This window comes from Euphorbia lathyris, chromosome 2 (genome assembly GCF_963576675.1).
Source record: "Euphorbia lathyris chromosome 2, ddEupLath1.1, whole genome shotgun sequence".
NCBI lineage: Eukaryota > Viridiplantae > Streptophyta > Magnoliopsida > Malpighiales > Euphorbiaceae > Euphorbia > Euphorbia lathyris.
In genome coordinates, this window is record NC_088911.1 from 69,820,637 (window position 1) to 69,843,474 (window position 22,838).

General features: G+C 37.2%; 1 long non-coding RNA gene across 1 annotated transcript; it reads right to left on the reverse strand.

The window, feature by feature from the left end:
• Positions 1-207: 207 nt before the first annotated feature.
• Positions 208-3,200, reverse strand: LOC136218548 (uncharacterized). Its single transcript, XR_010683834.1, has 4 exons — positions 2,907-3,200; positions 1,341-1,756; positions 1,169-1,243; positions 208-758 (listed from the first exon to the last, which is right to left on the reverse strand). It is a non-coding gene; the product is annotated as an uncharacterized lncRNA (long non-coding RNA).
• Positions 3,201-22,838: the final 19,638 nt, after the last annotated feature.

The window sequence follows — 22,838 nt, forward strand, 5'->3', positions numbered from 1 at the left end:
AACACGTTTGTATATTTTGCAACACTTTTAATGCAACACATTTAGCAACTCTTTCATACACAATTGTAACACTTTTTAATGCTACTTTTTTATTCCAAACAATTCAATTGCAACACATTTTTATGTACATATGATATTCTTCACAACACTTTTTAATATAACACCTTAATATACGCAACACATTCTTTAGCTTATGCAACAGAAAAAGATTTGAAGTCATTTTAATTTAAATAATAGCATAACAATATCCTTAATCACAACCATAAAAGGTCAATGTATGAACAATAGAATTTAACATTGTCATTAGATAAAAAAAACGAAAAATATAAGCTTAGTACATCATCTGACCCCTGAACTTGTTCCAAAAGCTTGATTGACGTCCTGAAATTTCAAATTATCTCGATAGCCCATCAAGTTGTTTTAAATGTTCTGATAGCTTCCTCCGCTTAAAATGAAATCACTTACTCAGTTGCAAAAAAAACAGTAAGCTGCATTCGAAAGATGTGTTGCACGTGTCTTAAATTACATAGAAAATTGGTTTCTTCTCATTATTGTCAATTCCTCTACATAGGAATCAGAATATTCCCAGCTGGCTGTTCCTTCAATTTTCTAAGTACTGCATGTTTGCCACCAAGCCAAGAGGATCTATGTGCTATGTCACCACAAACAAATGCCTCAACGCTTTCATTGTTTGCTTCAGATGAACAAATATCTTAAATTGTTGATCGAGAAGTCAATGTGTTAAATTGAAAGGTTACCTATAAAAATAAAAAAGATTAGGAACTCAGCATTTTAATTATTTATTCATTTCCTTGAAGATCAACACACTAAGTTCAAACATTGTCAAACTTGACAATAATCAAAACAGGCATATATACCAATCAAATATAATTATTCAATCGATAAATAGATCAGTAGTACTATAGCAACATGGTGGGGTCTCTTAAAATTTCAAAATCTTGCATATGAATTTTTTTACATAGTTCAATAATGAAACTGTACAGGTCTTGAGTTTTTGGTTTATATAGGTGTTGCTTTTATTGTACCCATTTGTCAAAAACTTTTTTCTTCATATGCATAGTTACAATTTTCATTCAACATACACAAATATCCTATGTTGTACCTGCCCAAACTTGCCTTAATTTAATTTTTATGCATACAGCCTAACCTTTCTCTGCTGCAATTGTTTTTCAAATAATGAAGGTTGTGTGTGATTTCAAGCTGTTCTTCTTCATAATCATCCCTGGAAACAAATTTTTTTTATTGTTAACACCATGAAACCAAAATAAATACACTACAGGCGGAAAAGTAAAGAATACACAAATCAAAGGAGATCGTACCTTGGTGCCTTTGATGCTGGATTTTTTTCAGATGACGAAATCTAGTTCGAAGGCTTCAACATGGCAGCACAGGAGATGAACATAGAAGCCACAGATTGAGCAGAAGTGTCTGCCTACAAGCTACTGGTATCCTTGTTTGGATCATTATATCTCTTAAACTGACATAGCACTCTTGTTATTTATCTCCTATTCAAACTCCACAAAGAAAGCCGAGGGTTCCTTGGTTTCAATCTCGTGAACACTGTCATAGAGTGGTTTGAAAATAAACGAGTTCATATCTCCTTTTATATTCTATAACCCCGTCTTCAAACTGATTCTACTAGGATGCCTTTTTAGTTAAGTTTGTATTTGATGGGTACCTATATGGGGCTCTCGAAATACTCATCCAATAAAACGATAACATGATTTGTAGATACCTACATAAAACGACATGCTTAACATGAATATCATTTGTCTCATCATATAGAATTGCTTGACATGAATATCATTTTTGTCTCATCATATAGAATAATGTCTAATATATAGATCACATAATATGTACTAATATTAGTTTATATAATTAGCATAAAACTGAATCTTCTTCTTGAATTTATGATCCTATTTGCTCGCTGAATCTAGTCTATACTCGGAACAAATCTTCATGAATAACCAATTAGAAGTCATTTCTTTGTTGTAAAACTGATAACGCCTTCAAGTTCTTCAAAGCACATTTTAAAAACATTATGCTCAAATGATTCTCAACATGTTCCCCAATGCACTCAACATCTCTACCAATTCTATAAGAGTTCAATAATTTAGCACCCAACTTATATTGTTGCACGGTGGAAAAAGAAACTAATCATCTAAATCTGACACCTTCACCTTGATTGCCTTAATTGGTTTATCATACATGACAGTTGTTGAAACTATAAACAGAAGGACAAACCAATTAATTTAGAAAATAAGGAAAAAGTTGTCCTTCTGATAAAAATAATCCCTTGTGGTTTGTCCTAAATGCTAACTTGCTCCCGATTGAAAAAGGTAATATCATTGGTGTGACCATGAAAAAGGGAGGTCAAATTGAAAAACTTAATGGTAGATATTCTAATAGGAAATGAGTTTCTTGAACCTACTTGTCCAAACCTTCAAGAAGAATACAAAGTGGGGACTCAACTTATCAGCCATTGCATAGACACAAAATTAAGAAGAAAAAAGCTGATCCCTTACACAAGTTTTAATTATAACTACCAAACTAAAAAATATATAAATTAGAAACATAATTGAAAAGGACTTGTCCAAGCTTTAGTATCATGATCAAAGTCAAAAATAATTAGAGTAGTACAGAGTAAAATTAATGGGAAAAATCTAGCAGTTTCCCTCTTCTTCATCCCTATTTCAATCGATGGGATTTTAATTTAATTTCTTCACCCCATTAGCTGACGGAACACAACGCAGAAATTTAACCTCATTTGGCTAATGGCAAGCAACCCAAACAGGACAATACATAGATTTAGGTCTTCAATTTTATAATTAATTGACATTTGAAGATATAATCACAAAAAGGGCGATGAAATAACAAACGCTTACCTAAAATGAAGAATATAAGAGCGGAGCTAGGATGGAGAGTAGCTTGATGAGGGAGGTAGCACAGATTGAATGACCGGAACGGCCTCGTCAACACAGACAGACTGATCAGAACGATCTGGGCTCGTCAGCACAGACGGACTATGAGCGGCGTTGAGGGAGCAGATTGTTGAGAGAGAAAATAGTTAATTTTAGGTTGATAATGTTGGCATGGGTTAAACCAAAATTTTCGATCTACAGGAATAAGCTTTGGAAACCAAAATTTCAGAATAAGGGTTGAAATGGGGGGAAATAAAGTTTATGTTCCCCCAAAATTTATCACCCAAAAACTGTTCCCTTTTGTAAATAATGTATGAGAGTATTTTTAATAATTATTGATTATAAGATTTTTATTTTTTTATTTTATTCAACAATTTAATCCATATATCTATTTAATTTATTGATTTATCCTTTACTTATTATAACAAAATTACATTTTTATACCTAAAATATTAACATGTTTACATTTTTAGTACCTGAATTTTATTTTTCACTTAAGAACTATTACAGTAAAACCTCTATAAATTAATAATATTGGGACCATGAAATTTTATTAATTTACAGAAATATCAATTTATCGAGTATAAATTTACTAAACTGGCCCAAATTGGGACCATAAGAAATTATTATTTTAAAGAGGTTATTTTTTTTTTGGTAAGAAAGGAAAGGAAAAAAAACAAAACCAACAAAAAACCTACACCGGGATCAGTCTAGGAAGGCTGACTCCAATCCTATCCTCTAGGAGAGAAGGCAAAAGAAAAGAAGGAGGAACAGATAGGGTAGAAACACCTAACATTCTCCCATGCCCAGCAGCTGCTAAGCGATCCGCCACGCGGTTTTGCTCCCTAAAAATATGGGAGAAATTAAGATACTCAAAGGCAGGACGAAGCCTCAAAATAGCTTTGATGAGATTCTGGCTCTTCAGACAAACAGCCTGGCTATCTGAAATCCTGTTAATAGCCTCCAGATTATCAGATTCCACCGAGAGCTTTTTAACACCCATGCGAATGGCGAGTTTAATACCTGACAAGATACCCCAGAGCTCCGCAGAAAAGGAGGAGCCCGTCCCCAAGTTATGGGTAAACCCCGCCATCCAATTGCCACCAGCATCCCGAAGAACTCCTCCAGCAGCAATTCTGCCATTGCTAAGGCAGGAGCCATCAGTATTCAACTTAGCAAACCCTTCTCTAGGCTTACTCCAGCCAACTAGCAGGATCTCTTTATCCGGGGAGGGGCGAACAAGGGAATCTCTTTCAAAGCTTTTAGTAATAACAAAGAGCTTCTTCGAGAAGAAAAACAGTAAATCAGGAATAAGGACAGCCTTACCCGCAAATAATTCTTCATTCCTCCACTTCCAGATTTGGTGACAAGTAATAGCAAAGAGGATGGCACCGTGCTCCATGTTGGCCAGCAAGTTCCCCTTTGGCTCCTTGAGAGAACCAGTCCCCTTCAGAAAAGGCCATGAAGGAAGGGAGGATGTGATGAGGGAGGATCCCTTCCCAGATCTTCTTACTATTTGGGCAATCCCTCAAGGCATGGCACAAGGTTTCCACATTGCCTCTGCATCTACTACAGGCACTAGACTCAGTCAAGTGCCTTCTGTGCCTATCCGCATTCGTAAGGAGCCTGTCTTTGATACCCAGCCAAAGGAAGCTCCTGATACGGTAAGGGATCTTGAAGGACCATATGGACTTCCAAATCTCTAAGGGAGGATCAGCCCTATTAGGGGTAAAAGCTTCATAGGCCGATTTACAAGAATAAGTACCATTATTCGTCAAGGCCCAACAATGTCTATCCTTATCCTCCTCTTGATTGCTAATCTTCACTCCTCTAATGTTAAGAAGGGTCTCCAGACTAAAGAAAGAGTCGAACTTTGACCAGATCCAGTCTCCCTCCGAGTCCACCACATCAGCAATTTTCCAGGAAAGGAGATCAGCCGACGGAGGGGCATTACACACATCAATCAGCGGTTTATCACCAATCCAGGTGTCATACCAGAAGCTAATAGATCTACCATTACCCACCTCCAGGCCAATCCCCGTATAGAATTCAGCAAACACGGCACTGAGCCCTTTCCAGAGGAAGGAACAGCTAACAACCCTCTCCTTCGGGCCACCAAAGATTCTATCTTTCCGATACTTCCCGCACAAGAGACGGACCCAAAGAGAGGAGGGGCATTGCCACATTCTCCAAAGAAGTTTCATTAACAGGACTTTATTATTGTCCTTTGCCTGCCTAATACCAAGACCCCCCTGTTTTTAGGCTGGCAAGCTTCCTTCCACGGGACCAGGTGAACCTTTCTCCCATCTCCAGACTCACCCCACAGGAAACGCCGATTTATCTTATCCAGGTCACTAAGGACAGGCTCAGGAAGCTTACAGGCCTGCATGATGTGGTTCGGAGCAGCGCAGTTAACTGACTGGATCAAGGTAAGGCGACCTGCAAGGGAAAGAGAATTAGCTTTCCAGCTAGCACACAAACCATTAGTTTTGTCCAAAATATCCTTGAAAGAGGCTTTGGAAACCCTGTCACTGTGAAGAGGAACCCCAAGATACTTCCCCAAAGAGTTCGTCAGAGGTATGCCAGAGAGCTCACTCAGTCTTCTACACAAGCTATTGTCCATATTTTTGGAACAAAGCATACGGGACTTTTGGATGTTAACCTTCTGGCCAGAAGCCTCGCAAAAACAATCAAGGATATCCATAACTGTTTTAATTTGCTCCTCATTACCCTCAACGAAAAGCATGACGTCATCAGCAAAGAGTAAATGGGTAATAAGAGGGCAATGTCTGTTGATAGAAACAGGGTGGAGAGTCCCTTTGCACACCGCCTCTTGGATCAGGTGAGACAGTCTTTCCATGGAAATAACAAAGAGGAAGGGACTCATAGGATCTCCTTGACGAATTCCTCTGGAGGGAGAAAACTCATCCGACATGTCCCCATTGATCATGACCTGGAAAACAGGAGAGGAGATACACTTCTCAATCAAAATCCTCCAGTTCTCCGGGATGCCAGCTTTGGCTAAACTATCCAGAAGAAAGCTCCAGTTCAATCTATCATAGGCTTTCTCCAGATCCAGTTTGAGGGCCACAATCCCTTTCTTACCTTTCTTAATCTTCATAGAATGGACAACCTCCTGGGCAATAACAACGTTATCCATCAATTGTCTACCAGGAACAAAGCTCCCTTGGTTCTGGCTAATTATATCCGGAAGGATCTTCCGGATTCTATTAGCCACAATCTTAGTAATAGCTTTATACAAAACATTACAAAGACTGATGGGTCTCATCTGGAGGAAGGAGGAAGGCTTAACAACCTTAGGAATCAAGACAATGAGGGTTTTATTAACCGACCTGATATCGTTAGAGCCACCAAAAACACCTAACACAAAACTGTATATGCCCTCCTTAACAGTATCCCAGTGTTTATGATAGAAACTAGCGGGGATACCATCAATCCCAGGAGCCTTAGTGGACCCTATGCTAGAGAAGGCCATATCAATCTCTTTAAGGTCAATAGGATGGAAAGCATCTTTAATAGCCTCCTCCCCCAAACGAGGAAAGGAAATACCAGAGTGGGCACTCTCCAAGTCCACAGCTTCCTCTCTAAACAGGTCCTTGTAGAAATCAAGGGCTGAGCGACGAATGTCTTCCTCCTCAAAAATCCACTCGCCACTAGCGTCCTTGATAGCATCAATCCTATTCCTCTGTCTCCTAATGATCGAGTATAAATTTACTAAACTGGCCCAAATTGGGACCATAAGAAATTATTATTTTAAAGAGGTTATTAATTTATCGAGTATTAATTTATGAAAGTTTTACTGTAGTTAAAAATTTAAAATACACTCTTATATTCTACTTTTCTCCTTTTTCTTTTTATTAAAAAATATGTTTTCTGCATCTCTTTCTCTCTCCTCAATCTCCTATCTAATTTTAATAAAAATATTAATATATAAAAATAAAAACAAGATGTCATGAAAAATAAAAATATTAAATATATAAAAATATATTTTTAATATTTAAAATAATAGAATTATTAAGTCTAAAATTTAAATTTAGATACAAAGTGACTGAGAATAATATTTTTATATATTTTATTATTTTTATTTTCATATATTAAAATATTTGAATATCTTTTATTAAAATTGAATAGGAAAGAGAAGAGAAGAGAGAGAAAGACATATCGAAAATAATTTTTTCATTTTAAAAAAAATAAAAAATATAAAAGTGTATTTTTAATATTTAAAATAATAGTTTTTAAGTGTAAAAATAAATTTCAGGTATCAAATATAAACATGCTAAAGTTTAGGTATCTAAAATTCAAATGTAAATAAGTAAGGGCAAATATGTCATTTACATGAATTAGAGCACTATATGTTGACTATAATAAAACTTAAGGTATTTTAATGTATTATTGAAAAATAGTGTGTTAGCTAATAATATAAGGACTGATAAATTATTTACCAAGCATTTATCTTTTTTTTTTAATTTTTACGATTAAAATTAGAACAAATGTATTACTTTTTGAGAAAAAAACAAATGAATTGCATAAAAAGTGTTTCAATTTTCGCACATCAATTGCAACACTTTATAAATAGTGTTCCAAAATATAAGAGTTAAGTATGTTTAACATATAAATTGCAACACTTTATAAACTGTGTTGCAGTTGATCAAATTAAAGCATATAAATTGCAACACATGCATTTAGTGTTGCAACAGACCATCTATAGTGTAGCGATAATAGAATAAAATTGAAATTGTACCAAACTAAATAATAAAAGCATTGTACCAAACTTAATTAAAAATAACAGAAGAGATAAATGAGTTGAGAAAAGATAAGATAAAATTTATTCTTGTGAAGGTGAACCCGGTGGAGACGGTGTGGTCACGACGCCTTGACGATGGAAAAATGATAACAACCGGCGTCGGGTTGACGTGTGCTCTCTCCTCAAAGTATGGATGTTTGCATCCACCGCGGTAATCCTCGAACTCATCTCTTGATTGTTCTCAATAATATCATCTAACCGCAAATTCATTTGACAATTGTGGGCATTCATTTGGTTCAAAATTCGTTGCAAATCAATTTGATCATCAACATTGTGTTCTCCTTCAACATGCTCTTGTGCCTGTGCTTGGGCTTCAACATGCTCCTCCTCCTCACCTTCTTCGTCTTCATCATCACCACCCTCTTCGGTACCTAACCCTTGAGAGCTAGAAGCTCCTCCACCCGTGCGAGCAACAAGATGCTTAACACGTTCTTCATAAGATATAAACACGGGGGGACCTTCTTTACGCAATAAATTGGCTCGAAGAAGAGCCGAAACATCCAAAAGAGGTAAATTTCCATGGTAAGTGAGGTTTTGATAATCTGCCAATTCACCACGTGCACCTAAAACAATCCCGGTAATTAAATTACCCATAGGCACTTGCCTAGTGTGGGAAGCAGCGTCACGTTGCAAATTTTCGAATAGCATGCCAATGCTATCAATTTGAAGACCCTTAAAAATGCTATCAAGCACGAACAAATCCCTACTTTGAACCTTAGAACTTTCTACCTGACCAAACAAGGAAAAAGATAAAAATTTGTGAAAATAGAAAACACAATTGTCTCTAATCCACTTGCTTGAGGTATTATTGGGATAAAAAGCATCTTGGTTGGACAAAGCACCCTGAAAAACCCTGAAAACGCCGAAAATGCCATAAATAATGGAATATACTAAATTTAACTAAAAACTATCAAATTAATACAAAAACTTAACTAGAAGCTAATTAAAACAATCTAAATTAATCCTAAAAACACTATATAAATGGGAGCTATCAACATCCCCACACTTGAATCTTGCTTGTCCTCAAGCAAGACAGAATTCAAAATAGAGAAAAATCAACAAATAGCTCCCTTACAAAAACAAGAATCTACTACACTTTATTATCCACAACAGTTCAGACTACTCATTTTGCAATTAAAAACATAATGAACCTCAGACGAGTCTCCAAAACTGATTAATTGGTTTTATCAATCAAGACTTCATGAAAACGAAAGAAGAGAACTAAAATTGATAGCTCACAAGTGGTCACTCTAACACTCAAGTGTTTGGGTAAAAAATTTATTTGTAAACTCTCTACATTTTATTGCACAAAATGGTCACGTTGGGATTGCATCATCCATCCGGTCAAAATTAATGCATTAAAATTAAACAAAATCATAGGTCTTTAAAGGGTTGTAACATGGGTTAAAGGTTGGGGTAGGAAAAAGGGAACTTTAGGCAAAAAGTTAAATGACTCAAATAGTTAAGATTTTTGCAAAAAGGACACTAAATTAGGGAGCTATCAACCACCTCCCCACACTTAAATCTTGCTTGTCCTCAAGCAAGTCAGAATCTAAAAGGGACACGTTTTCCACTATGTATAAGAAGGTTTAAGCTCAAGGTTGTTTTTGTGATTCAATGATGTATTCGGGAAGCAACTAAAAATATAAACACGTCTTTTATCCTTTCCTCTATAATTTTTTTAACCAATTTTTTTTTCTTTTGAATAGAGGGAAAAAAGAGTGAAATTCAAATGGGTAAAGGTTGCTTCTTCTATTCAAATTACAACCTTTTAATGATTGCTAGCGGGAATTTGAAGGATATGTGTGTCTAAGGATTTATCAAAACCAAATTGAGTCAACTAACTTGGGTGAGAAAGGGTATTTAAGAAGGCTAAGCTTTGTAACAGGGTTAATCAAAGAAAGTGGGAAATATAGGCTCAAATGGGCTTATCTAGTGGAATTGTTAAGGGATTTTGGCTAAACAAAGAATAGGCTAAATTCACAAAGGGCTATACTTAGGTTGCCTAATCATTTCAAGTTTAATAGAAACACAAAATTCAACCACTATTGGATGCAATTCCTATGAGCACAATGACAATAAATGTAATCCCACACCTAAGAGATCAATTGTTCCTAAATATGAGTCGAAAAATATTGATCTTTCTGGCTCTAACTCACAATTTAAGGGTATTTGTATCAATCCTAGCCTCAATTAACATTCCGTTCCATGTCAATTTTAGGCAACAATACTCTTTGGAGACTCAAACGTTGTTCAAAATTTTTCTCATGCATCAATTTCATTTAGAATGTGCAAATTTTTAAGCGTATTGTCAACTGTATTGTCGAGTTAGCTAAATGTATCAAATTCAACTGCCTAGGATTCTTTTTATTCCTAGAATCAAAATAAAAAGCAAACAAAAACATAAAGAACGAAATCCTAAAATTAAAACAAAAACATGCAACCTAATATAGAAATTTTTTTAAATAAAACAATTAAAAACATGCAAATGGAAGAATAAAAAATCATCCTATCCTATTACCTCCTCCCCACACTTATAACATGCATTTACTTCCAACAATGCATAAAAGCAAAACATAAAGTGCATAAAAGAAATAGGATAGAAAAACTCCCTCAGGGGTGGCTGTCAATCCAACCCCGAATATCTGATGCTAAATTGTTCAAACCAAGCGGATGTCCTGGATAGGGATGGCAACGGGTAGGGTACCCGCGGGTAGTGCCAATCCCAACCCCTTACTCTTTTATTTTTTAATTACCCGTACCCTTCCCATTACCCTAACGGGTATGTGTTTTGCATCCCATGCCCTTCCCATTTAATTCACGGGTACCCGCGGGTACCTTTACCTGTTAAGAATCAATAAATAAAATAAAAAATATTACAAATTTAACAAAGTAAAATTTAATAAATCATCGATTTAAAAATTGAACAAATTGAACCTTAATCAATAAAAATAAAATAATTTAGTGGTATATGGTTAAAAAACAAAAGGTTAGTATTCAAATCTCATATTTTACATCTAAAACACAATAATATTTTGGGTTAATTACAAATAACTACCCTGTGGTTTGACCGATTTGCGATGTGGTACCTGTGGTATTTTTTTTTACAAACACAACCCCATGGTTGCAAAATTTTACATGTTTTTTTTACTTTGCCAAATTTGACCGATAACGACTTCGAAATAAAACATTTCAAGAGCTAAATGATATTTTAAGCAACTTTAATTCTTCAATTTTTTAGGTTTAAGATCATTTAGGTGTTGTTTTTTATGAGAGAGAAAGATAATGTTTAGAGAGAGAAAACTCTAAAAATGATGATTTTGAAAAATTAAGAATATGGTTCCATAGTAAATATGATACCAAACAAGTTTAATTCTTGAAATTTTTTATTTCGAAGTCGTTATCGGCCAAATTTGGCAAAGTAAAAAAAACATGTAAAATTTTGCAGCCATAGGGTTGTGTTTGCAAAAACAAAATACCACAGGTACCACATCGCAAATCGGCCAAACCACAGGGTAGTTATTTGTAATTAACCCTAATATTTTTTAATATATAAAAAATTTATGACGGGTAACGGGTACCATAGGGGGTCTTCCCATACCCGTCCCATTACCCTAATGGGTAATGGTTTTGATCCCATACCCGTCCCATACCCTTTTATACAGTGTACGGGTAGTCCTATTAGGGTCGGGTAGTGCCGGATACCCGCGGATAGAGTACCCGTTGCCATCCCTAGTCCTGGAAATCAATCCGGCGTCGGTGAGTATTCCGATTAGATGGTTCTGCCAATAGAAAAAAAAGGAAAACAAACATAAGAATAGAGAAAGCAAAAGAAAAAGAAAAAAGTTTAATTTTTTTAATTTTTTTTAGTCCGTCTCGTCGAGATGAACAGTGTCTCGACGAGACGATGTGAGATTTTTTTTATATATATAAAAAAAACGAAAACTTTTTTTTATTCCGTCTCAGCGAGATGAACAGTGTCTCGCCGAGACGAGATGGAAATTTTTTTTTATTATTTTTTTTACGTCTCTTCGAGACAGCTAGGTGTCTTGACGAGACGACACGAAAAACCCGAAAAAAAATATATATCTTTTTATATATATACAAATCTAAACAATTATTTCAACCTATTCAATTTACACAGATTATAATCGAAATAGTCCCCGGCAACGCCACCAAAACTTGATGGTGGTGTTGTCGGGTATTTATAGATTTAATCTAATTATAAACGAAATAGTTCTCGACAAATTTAATCTAATTATAAACAAAATAGTCCCCGGCAATGGCGCCAAAAACTTGATGCTCGTAAAGTATATAGCATTTAATAGGACAAGTGTATCCTATCGCAACAAGTAATATTGTGCTAAGCACGAGATCGAACCACAAAGACTATTTGTTATAATTAGTAAATCTACCTAGAGTGATCTAATTGTTTAGAGGGTTGGATAAATGTTTGGGTTTTTGATAATTAACTAATTGAATTAAATGAATTGAAATAACAAACTAAAGTGAACAATTGACAGGGTAGAAGGTGAATTAATGGATGACACAATCTAGGTTGAGGAATCCTCTTATTAAATCCTATGTATGGGTTTAGGGAGTTCAGATTTATGTTTTACCAGTGATTGACGGTAATCGCCCTAATAAGAAAGACAAATGTGATCAAGATCCATCTAACCTATTCACATGCATTCGGGTGACGGCTTGATTAGGCATATACCCTAGGTCATGCAAAGCATTAGGTTCTTTAGCAACTAAGGCTAAAGCCGTAGCCCAGCCACGAAGCTGCACTCCTAGTGGTCTCTAGCGAGGCCAGGTTTACACAGATTCAGCATAGATAATTCCATGGTCAGGTTCTTATCTATCTATAATCCTATCTTTGTCAGGTTTATAGGCATTAGGCACATTATTTACATTAAAAAGGATAGTTGATCATCATCGATTCTCATTCTAGCAATAATCCTATTCCTGACAATTTCTAGGCATTAAGCATGCATAACTGATCAATCAAAAGGCCCTAGATCCCTAATCATACATATTCATACAATCAATTTCATTCCCATCCCAAATTGGATGGGGATCAGTTCATAGACAAACCAATCATAGCAATAGGACAATAGGAATAATGGAAAAAAGCTTCAATTACATATAAAAGTAAAAGAGAAGAGTGAGAGATAGAAATCCAAAATCCGCTTGTCGATTCCGATTACAGAAATAGAAGATGAGGAGCTTCTCCTATCAATCGTTCTTGAAAGAAATAAAAATTGAAAATAAACCTAATATAGAAAGCAGGAAAATCTAATCTAAACAAAAATATAAATCTACATTATGGAGAAGATGAAGCCCTAGCGGCTCTCTAGATTATTAAAAATCTAATCTCCCCTCAAAAAGTAAGATTAGCTCCCTATTTATAGAGTTAGGGAGAAACCCTAATGCATCAAGGGTGAAAAAGACATTTACATAGTGTTTTTAATGGGCTTTAGGGCCCGATCCGTGCATTCCAGCAAGGGGGAAGGCACTAGTGCGCCTTTCTCCGCCTCGTCTCATCGAGACAAGGAGTGTCTCGACGAGATGAGGGCCTGTCTCAACGAGACAGGTATTGTCTCGACGAGACAGGTCCTAAATGGGGCGATTTGCTCCGGCTTTTATCTGTTTAGGTCACTGGGCTTCCGAAAAGTGCTCTAATGGTCCTTAATGAATTCCAAAAGTGCTCTAACGGTCCCTGAATAATCCGGAAAAGCTCCAATAGGCTTGGGTCTGGTTCGAAAATGCTTAAATGCCATAAATAATGGAAAATACTAAATTTAACTAAAAACTATCAAATTAATACAAAAACTTAACTAGAAGCTAATTAAAACAAGCTAAATTAATCCTAAAAGCACTATATAAATGGGAGCTATCAGTTGGACAAAGCACCACTGAGGACATTACTCTACCGAGAGAAATCAGAATCCCAAGAGGACACTCTAAAAGCAACATTCTCGATGCTGCTAAGAATACCCTGATGACAAGGAATCAACTCAGGAGATACCTCAGCAATATGGCATTCGTCTCAGTTCTGGAACCAAAGAATTTTTCAGAAGCTGAGAACGATGAGTTCTGAATGGGTGCAATGCAAGAGGAACTTGACCAGTTTAAAAAGAATGAAGTATGGGACTTAGTGCCAAATCCAAAAAGCCAGAAGACCATAGAACGAGATGGGACTTTCGCAACAAGCTGGACGAACAAGGGAACGTAGTCAGAAACAAAGCCAGACTCGTAGCTCAAGGCTACAGTCAGCAGGAAGGTATTGACTACGGTGAGACCTTTGCCCCAGTGGTAAGGCTTGAAGCAATTAGAATACTATGTGTTTACGTAAGCTTTATGAATTTTAAATTGTTTCAAATGGATGTCAAGAGTGCATTTCTAAATGGAGTTATAAACGAGGAGGTCTATGTTAATCAGCCTCCAGGTTTTGAGGATCCTAAGTTCCCAAACCACGTTTATAAGCTCAAAAAGGCTTTGTATGGTCTGAAGCAAGCACCGTGTGCTTGGTATGAAAGACTAACAAGCTTTCTACTGACTAGAAATTATATCAGGGGAAAAGCTGATACAACCTTATTCATTAAGAAAAAGGGTAAAGATACCCTGCTGGCACAAATTTATGTTGATGACATCATATTTGGTGCTACTAATGAATCTATGTGCAAGGAATTTAGCAAGCAGATGCAAACTGAGTTTGAAATGTCAATAATGGGAGAACTCAACTTCTTCCATGGACTTCAAATTAAACAAGGAAAGAATGGCATATTCATCAGTCAGACTAAGTATGCAAAGGAGATATTGAAGAAATATGAGATGGACAACTGTAAGTCAATATCTACACCAATGGGCACTGACACGATCCTCTGTGCTGACGAAAATGGTAAGTCAGTGGACAGCAAATTGTACCGAGGTATGATTGGTTCTCTACTCTATCTAACGGCAAGTAGGCCAGATATTCAGTTCTCAGTATGTTACTGTGAAAGATATCAATCTAACCGTAAGGAGTCTCATTACGTAGCTGTAAAAAGAATCCTTAGATATTTGCAAGGCTCAGTGAATGCAGGTTTATGGTATCCCAAAACTGATGATTTCACACTTCTTGGATACACTAACGCTGATTATGGACGAGACAAGCTTGAGCGGAAAATCACTTCAGGAGGATGTCATTTCTTTGGAAGCTATCTTGTGTCTTGGTTCAGTAAGAAGCAGTCGTTAGTAGCCTTGTCAACCACTGAAGCTGAGTACATTGCTGCTGGAAGCTGTGTTGCCCAAGTCCTCTAGATTAAGCAGCAGCTGGATGATTATGGAGTTCAAACTAAAATGATTGAAGTCAAATGTGATAACAAAAGTGTCATTGACCTATCAAAGAATCCAATCCAGCACAGCAGGATGAAGCATGTCAGCATAAGGCATCACTTCATCAAAGACCATGTACTCAAAGGTGAGATCAAGCTGACCTACGTCCCAACGGATGAGCAGCTTGCCGATATCTTCACGAAGCCGCTGGCTTGTGAGCAGTTTAGTATACTGAGAGAAGCCATAGGTATGTTCAATCCTCTTCAATAAATTATATGTATAATATGTGTTAAATGATTTTGCATGCTGAGTGAACTTATATGCTGAGTTGTAAACTGTCTAGCCTACTCAGTACATTAACTACTGAGTATCTCAATTACTGAGTAAATCAACTTGCACAACTAGGGTTTGCACGCGTATTTAAGTAGCCACTAGGATGACGTAAGCGTCATCATTAGTAAAACCATGCGCCATAATCTGTTATTAATGACAGACTTAAATGACACTGAGTGGTTCAAATTCCCACCATTTCATTGACCTATCGAATTACCTCCTTTCGGCCATAAATAGTGAAAGTTTTTCACTGTTTATCTTCTACGCTTGATCAACAACAACAACAACAACAAAGCCTTAGTCCCGAAATGATTCGGGGTCGGCTAACATGAACCATCATATAAAACCGTGAAAATCAAGTCGTGTCAGCGACACAGATTCGCTCCCTCCACTCCGTCCTATCCACTACCATATTTTCCTCAATTCCCAATAAACTCATATCACTCTCGATCACCCTCCTCCAAGTTTGCTTAGGTCTTCCCCTACCCCTCACCACTACATCCCTTTGCCACTCTTCGGTTCTCCTAACCGGCGCATCAAGCGCTCTACGTCTCACATGGCCAAACCACCTTAGTCGGTTTTCTCTCATTTTATTCTCAATAGATGTAACCCCTACTTTTGTCCTAATTATTTCATTACGCACCCGGTCCTTTCTCGTGTGACCACACATCCATCTCAACATACGCATCTCCGCCACCGACATCTTATGGATGTGGCAGTGTTTCACTGCCCAACACTCCGTACCATATAACAATGCTGGTCTAATTGCCGTCCGGTAGAATTTTCCCTTCAATCTATTAGGCATGCCGGGATCACAAAGGAAACCCGTAGCACTCTTCCACTTCGACCAACCAGCTTTAATCCTATGGGCAACATCTCCATCTACTTCTCCATCCGTTTGGATAATAGATCCTAAATACCGGAAGCAATCCGAGGCCTGAACAACTCTCCCATCTAGGGTGATTGTCCCTGCCTCCCTACTCCTACGGCCGCTAAACTTACACTCCAAATATTCTGTCTTACTTCGACTCAACTTAAAGCCTCTAGATTCTAGAGTTTGCCTCCATAGTTCCAACTTCATCTCCACTCCTTCTTTCGTCTCATCAACCAACACAATATCATCTGCAAACAGCATGCACCATGGTATACCATCTTGAAGTGAACTTGTTAGTTCATCCATAACGATGGCAAAAAGAAATGGGCTTAGTGCGGAACCTTGATGCACTCCAATCGTAATAGGAAACTCTTCAGTTTTCCCAACACTAGTACGTACACTCGTGCATACTCCCTCATACATGTCCTTTATGATGTCAATATATTTCCGCGAAATGCCTTTCCTTATCAAGGCCCACCAAAGTACTTCCCTTGGTACCTTATCATATGCTTTCTCCAAGTCAATGAAAACCATATGCAAGTCTTTCTTCTTATTTCGATAGTGCTCCATTAATTGTCTCATTAGATGGATGGCTTCCATAGTTGATCTTCCCGGCATAAAGCCAAACTGGTTTTCCGAGATCTTCACCGTCCTCCTTAGCCTTTGTTCAATCACTCGCTCCCAAAGTTTCATAGTGTGACTCATTAATTTGATTCCCCGATAGTTGGCACAATCTTGGACATCGCCTTTGTTCTTATACAAAGGGATTAAGGTACTTTTCCTCCATTCTGATGGCATCTTATTGTTTCTCCAAATTTTGTTGAAGAACGTCGTCAACCATTCGATTCCTCTTTCTCCCAAACATCTCCAAATCTCAATAGGGATGCCATCAGGTCCTACTGCTTTCTTCAACTTCATCTTACTTAATGCCATTTTGACTTCACCCTTTTGAATTCTCCGCAGGCATTCATGATTTATCATATCGTGATGGATACTTATATCTCCAACATCTTGTTGGCGATCTCCATTAAATAAGTCATCAAAATAGGACCTCCATCGTTCCTTGATATCCTTATCTCCAACTAGGACTTTCTGGTCCACATCCTTCACACATTTAACTTTTCCGAGATCTCGCGTCTTCCTATCTCTCATCCGAGCAATTCTATATATGTCTCTTTCCCCTTCTTTCGTATCCAATCTTGTATACAGATCCCGATTCACCTTTGCTCTAGCATCTCGTATGACCTTCTTTACTTCCCTTTTAGCCTCTTTGTATTTTTCGTAGTTCTCGTCACTCCTACATTTCCCCAATAGTTTATAGGATTCTCTCTTACTCTTTACTGCTTGTCGTACTTCTTCTGTCCACCAAGATGTGTCCTTACCCGGTGGCATGCTACCTTTAGATTCCCCTAGAACTTCCTTCGCTACTTCCCTTATACTATGCTCCATCTTATTCCATATTGAATCTATATCTGAATCCATATTGCAAGTCCAAATATCTTTTTTGGTCATCTCATCCACAAATTTTTGTTGATTCTCCCCTTGCAATTTCCACCACTTAATCTTAGTCTCTACTTGAGGTGTTTGTTTTCTTATACATTTCCTACTTCGAAAATCTAGCACCACTACTCTATGTTGGGTTGTCGTACTCTCACCAGGGATCACCTTACAATCAATATAACTCTTTCTCCAAGCACTCCTTACTAAGAAGAAGTCAATTTGGCTCGCATTACCGCCACTCCGATAAGTCACTAAGTGGGATGTTCTCTTCATAAACCATGTGTTCATGATACTCAAGTCATAGGCTGATGCGAATTCCAAAATATCATTTCCTGCTTCATTCTTATCTCCAAAACCATACCCTCCATGAACACTCTCAAACCCATCTCGCCTAGAACCCACGTGTCCATTGAGATCACCCCCTAGTACCATTTTTTCATCCCTAGGAACCTGTTGCACCACTTCCTCTAAGTCATCCCAAAAAGCTTGTCTTATAGACACATCTAATCCTATTTGTGGCGCATATGCACTAATGACATTCACAACCTCATCCCCTATCACTAGCTTAACACTCATAATTCTATCGCTCTTCCTAGACACCGCTACTACCTCATCAATATACTCCCTATCAATAAGAATACCTACTCCATTTCTACCCTTATCCTTTCCTGAGTACCAAAGCTTAACACTCTCTTCTACGCTTGATACTCGCACAAAATCTCTCTCTCTCTCTCAAACTCTAAATCATTCTGCATTTCCTCAAGAACACCATGTCTGGAGATTCTCAGAACTCTTCTGAAAAAAATGACCACTACGAGGACCGAAACTCAGACATTGACCCTTCCTCTCAAGAAGTGAAGAACAGGAGTACATTGATACTTCCTCCACTGAATCCGAACAGCCAGCTCATGGTCAGCATGACCAGGATATGGCTGAACTCAGCATCGTAGGCCAGGATCCCCATGTTGAGACCTCTACTCCTTCTAAGAAAAAAAAAGAAGAAGAAGAACAAAGAACCCAGGGAAAGAACCTTCTCTGCTGCCTATAAGAAGCTTACCAATCCTAAAATCAACATCTCATGATGGTTCTCCAAGGACTTCGTAGAAGCTGAGGAACCCTTTTGTAAGTGGATTTCGGACAATGGATGGACAACGTTGTTCTCCCTACCTGGAGAAACTTACCCGGAGGTGGTCACTGAGTTCTGTTGGAATTTAATGTCCTAAATACAATTGTTTTGGATATTAATATTAATGAATAAATTGTTTATTTGGTCATTTGTTTAATGAGATATATATCATTAATATGTAACTATATATAAAGTCACAAATCTTTCGCAAAGGAAGTGATCCTAAGTTTATTCAAGTAGTTATAAAGTGTTCATACAAGCATGAAGTGAGACTATACTTTATAATAGACTGATAGACTTAAACTAAACCCAAGTCAAGTAATATGTTATAGGGATTGACATATTGCTGTTGAGACTTGCATGTAACAGTGTTTTCTGTCAAGACAGAAAGCTGATCTCACAAGCTTTAGATATTCTGATATCTAGACAGTTATATGGATCTGATGAAGGAGTTCATTAGGATTGGGACCCGACTTGAGGTAACAGAATGGAGTGATTTATCTAATGTGTCAATTGTTCATCTCATCGGTATTAGTAGGTATAACTAATCCTCAGACTCAAACATTCATTAATTAGTAATTCTGGATTGCGGAGTCTGATACTTTGATTCTATGCGAGCACGATCCAATAGGTGAGAGCCTAGGGTGTGTGAGAGCAGGGTTGGGTATCACGCGAAGTAATTACAGAATGGTTAATGTCAGATTGAGCATTCGTCACTCCCGATAAATGGGAGATATATCCAAAGGGCCGCTTGTGGTGAATTGACTGAAATCCTTGCAAGGTGATACAGTTAAGAGTAGAAATAAACATTTCACTTAACTTATCTTTCAGAGTGAATTCAACCTGTACAAGTAAAATCGGACTCTTCGTTATATGTAACCTTGACACATTCCATGGTTATAAGGAATTGACCGATAGGATATAGTTGATGAAGGATCATATTTTACTGTACCTAATACAGAAAGGTTAATGTCATTTATCAACCTGACTTCTTAATTGCTCTGGGGAATATCATAGGTTCTGCTAGTAACAGCTCTCGACGGTATTCCGTTATATATATGTTGGAATTAATCGTAATGAATAATTTCAAATGATATATACGGCTAGTGGCAATAAAGAACCTAATGGGTCGCATATGGGACTTGGAATCGGAGGACGAAAATGTAATTAGTGGGACATACACATATGGGCCGAAATTTGTATTAATTTAGGGATAAATTAATTTGATTAATAATTATAATTTGATTATGGTTATCAATTAAATTAAAAGATTATCTGATAATATTAATTAGAAGTTTTATGTGATTGAAACTCTAATTAATTATCCCTAACATTAATTAATTATTAATTTGATTAATAATAATTATCTAGATATAATTAGTTATTATTTAGATAATAGTAAAGTGTTTATTTAATTATCTAATTAGGAATCCTATTCCGAATAAGATTCCAATTATTTAATTACCTAACACAACTGGGATTAGGGTTAAGAAAAGTCTATAAATAGACTCCCTAACCCCTAAAATTCGACCAACACAAAAAAGGGAGAGGAGGAATCGTTCCGTCTTTCGTCTCGGCTAATTTACTTTATTTCTTACTCCCTCTTTGATCTCGTATCGATTTCTGTTAGAGGCAATCATTGCGATTGCTATTCATTGAAGGTTGATCACTGATTATCTTTTGTTTCGTGTTTAATCAAACGTTCGTGGTTCACGAGTTGATAATAACAAGTTGTGGGCACTTCGTTTGCAACGGTAGATAGTTCATCAGTAAAGGTATTACTATCTATCCCTCTTTATATGAAATAACAATTAACAGATCTTGGAAAAGGGAAATAGATAAAATAGATAAAATTTTATTATTGCGCTATGCCTAGACTTGTCTATTTTCCTACAAGTTCTACCAGAACCTGACTATAACGGATGACGACATTGACTACATAGTGACCTCGGTAAAAGGCACCCAGATTATCATCAATCCCTTATACCTTGAGAATCTCCTAAAGCTGAAGGCAAAAGGAACCAAGATGGGGAAGACAAAAGATGTAAAACGAATTAAGTATGAAACTGAGTACTGCAAGCCCAAAGGATTTGTAGGGGAGGTCTTAACCACCTCACTTGCCCAACCTCATCGTCATGCGCACTACATATTGACCAACTTCCTCTTCCCAAAAGTCAACTCAACATCATCTGCCTCTAACTTCGAGCAATGCTTCATATGGCATATGTTGGAGGCAAAGCCACTAAACATGCCCGTCTTTTTAATCAGGGCATTTCAGAGGAGTACCGGAGTACTCAGGTTGGGATCCCTCATCACTGCCATCCTAAAGGATCACAATGTCAGCTTGGCCAAGGAAAGAAAGGAGATAAGGACTGAAATCACTTCGGTGATCCTCAACAGCCTAACACACAGCTTGCCCTTCAAAACTAAGGCCAAGAAGGGTAAGGCAGTCCAAGAGACTGAAGATGAAACTGACCTGCCCAGCAAGGGCAAGAAGAGAAAGACTGCTGAGTAGCCTGCTTCAGTACCAAAGAAAGTTGCAAAGAAGGTCAGGGTATCTTCCACTCAGCCCACAACTAAACCTGCTGAGTTGCCACAGAAGAGACCAGCCCCCTGATGCTGACGAAGTTGAAGAAGTGGATGAACAGCCACTAAGGAAGAGGCCAACCATTAAACTTAAAGTGAAGGATGCAACTCCTATAAGTTTCACCGTTCCAGAAAATGCGTTCTTTCTCCAGGCAAGAGGTGTTTCTACCTCAGCTGGTCAGCAACAAGAGACACCAGTTGCCTCCTCTATTCCCTCCACCACTGACCAACAAGAGAAATCAATTTCTGCTGAGGAGCAGATTGACGCTGAGGGTACTAGAGTGCCAGCTGATGAGCAAGGAGTTGATTCTCCAGTAAAGGAAGCTGAAGTGGTTGCTGAGGAGCCCAATGAGAACATCCAGCTGGATGCTTCCCATCCTTCAACTGACCCTATTCCTACTGGCCCTTCTAAGAAAACCAAACATCAAAAGGGGAGTAGTGAAAAGAGGTTCAAGCGAAAGTCATACAAACCACAAATGTTTGATATTCTGGATGACTCACCGCTTCGAGACCCCATTGTTGACCTAACGAATTTGGACTTCAAACTTTTCACAAGTCTAATTGAATCTACTCAACAACATGGCAAGGAAAAACAAGCCTCTGTTTCTGGCTCCCAGGAACATGCCGAAACTGAACCCAAATTGGGCCCAACATCTTGAAGGAAAATAGGCAAACGTTTGGCAGCGGAAATATAAAAATTTTAACCTTTTTCCATTAACCCAAGATCCGTTAATCGTTATTTCATATAAAAAGGGATAGAAGGAAATACCTTTTGATGTTCTATCTACTATTGCAATCGAAGTGCCCACAACTCTTACTTCGAGTTCCCGAGCACAAGACAAAAACACAATCCAAAATCAAATTAGATATCAACCGTATAAAACAATCAAGAATAGATTGTCTCTAATAAATCAACACAAGATCAAGGAATAAGAGAAAGAGATGAAAATCAATTGAACGGAAGAAAGCGGTGGATAATCTCGTCCTCAATACTGTGGGTCGAAAATTCTCTCTCCTGGGTTGTGTATGTATATCTCGAAAATTACATGTAGGGAGGTATTTATATTCTTTTGTATCTAAACCCTAGTTAGATAGAATTAGGTTACTGAATAAGAATTTAATTCGGAATATAATTCTTATTTATTATTTACAATTATATCTTAAATATACAGATAATAATAATAACCTTATAGGATAATAATAGGAGCAATTTAATCTCATTAAAACTCCTAACTTATTTATCCTTTAATTAATTTAATTCACAATTAGAATCTAATTAGAATTGTTAAAATCAAATTAAATATTTATGTATTTATCATACATAAAAATCGC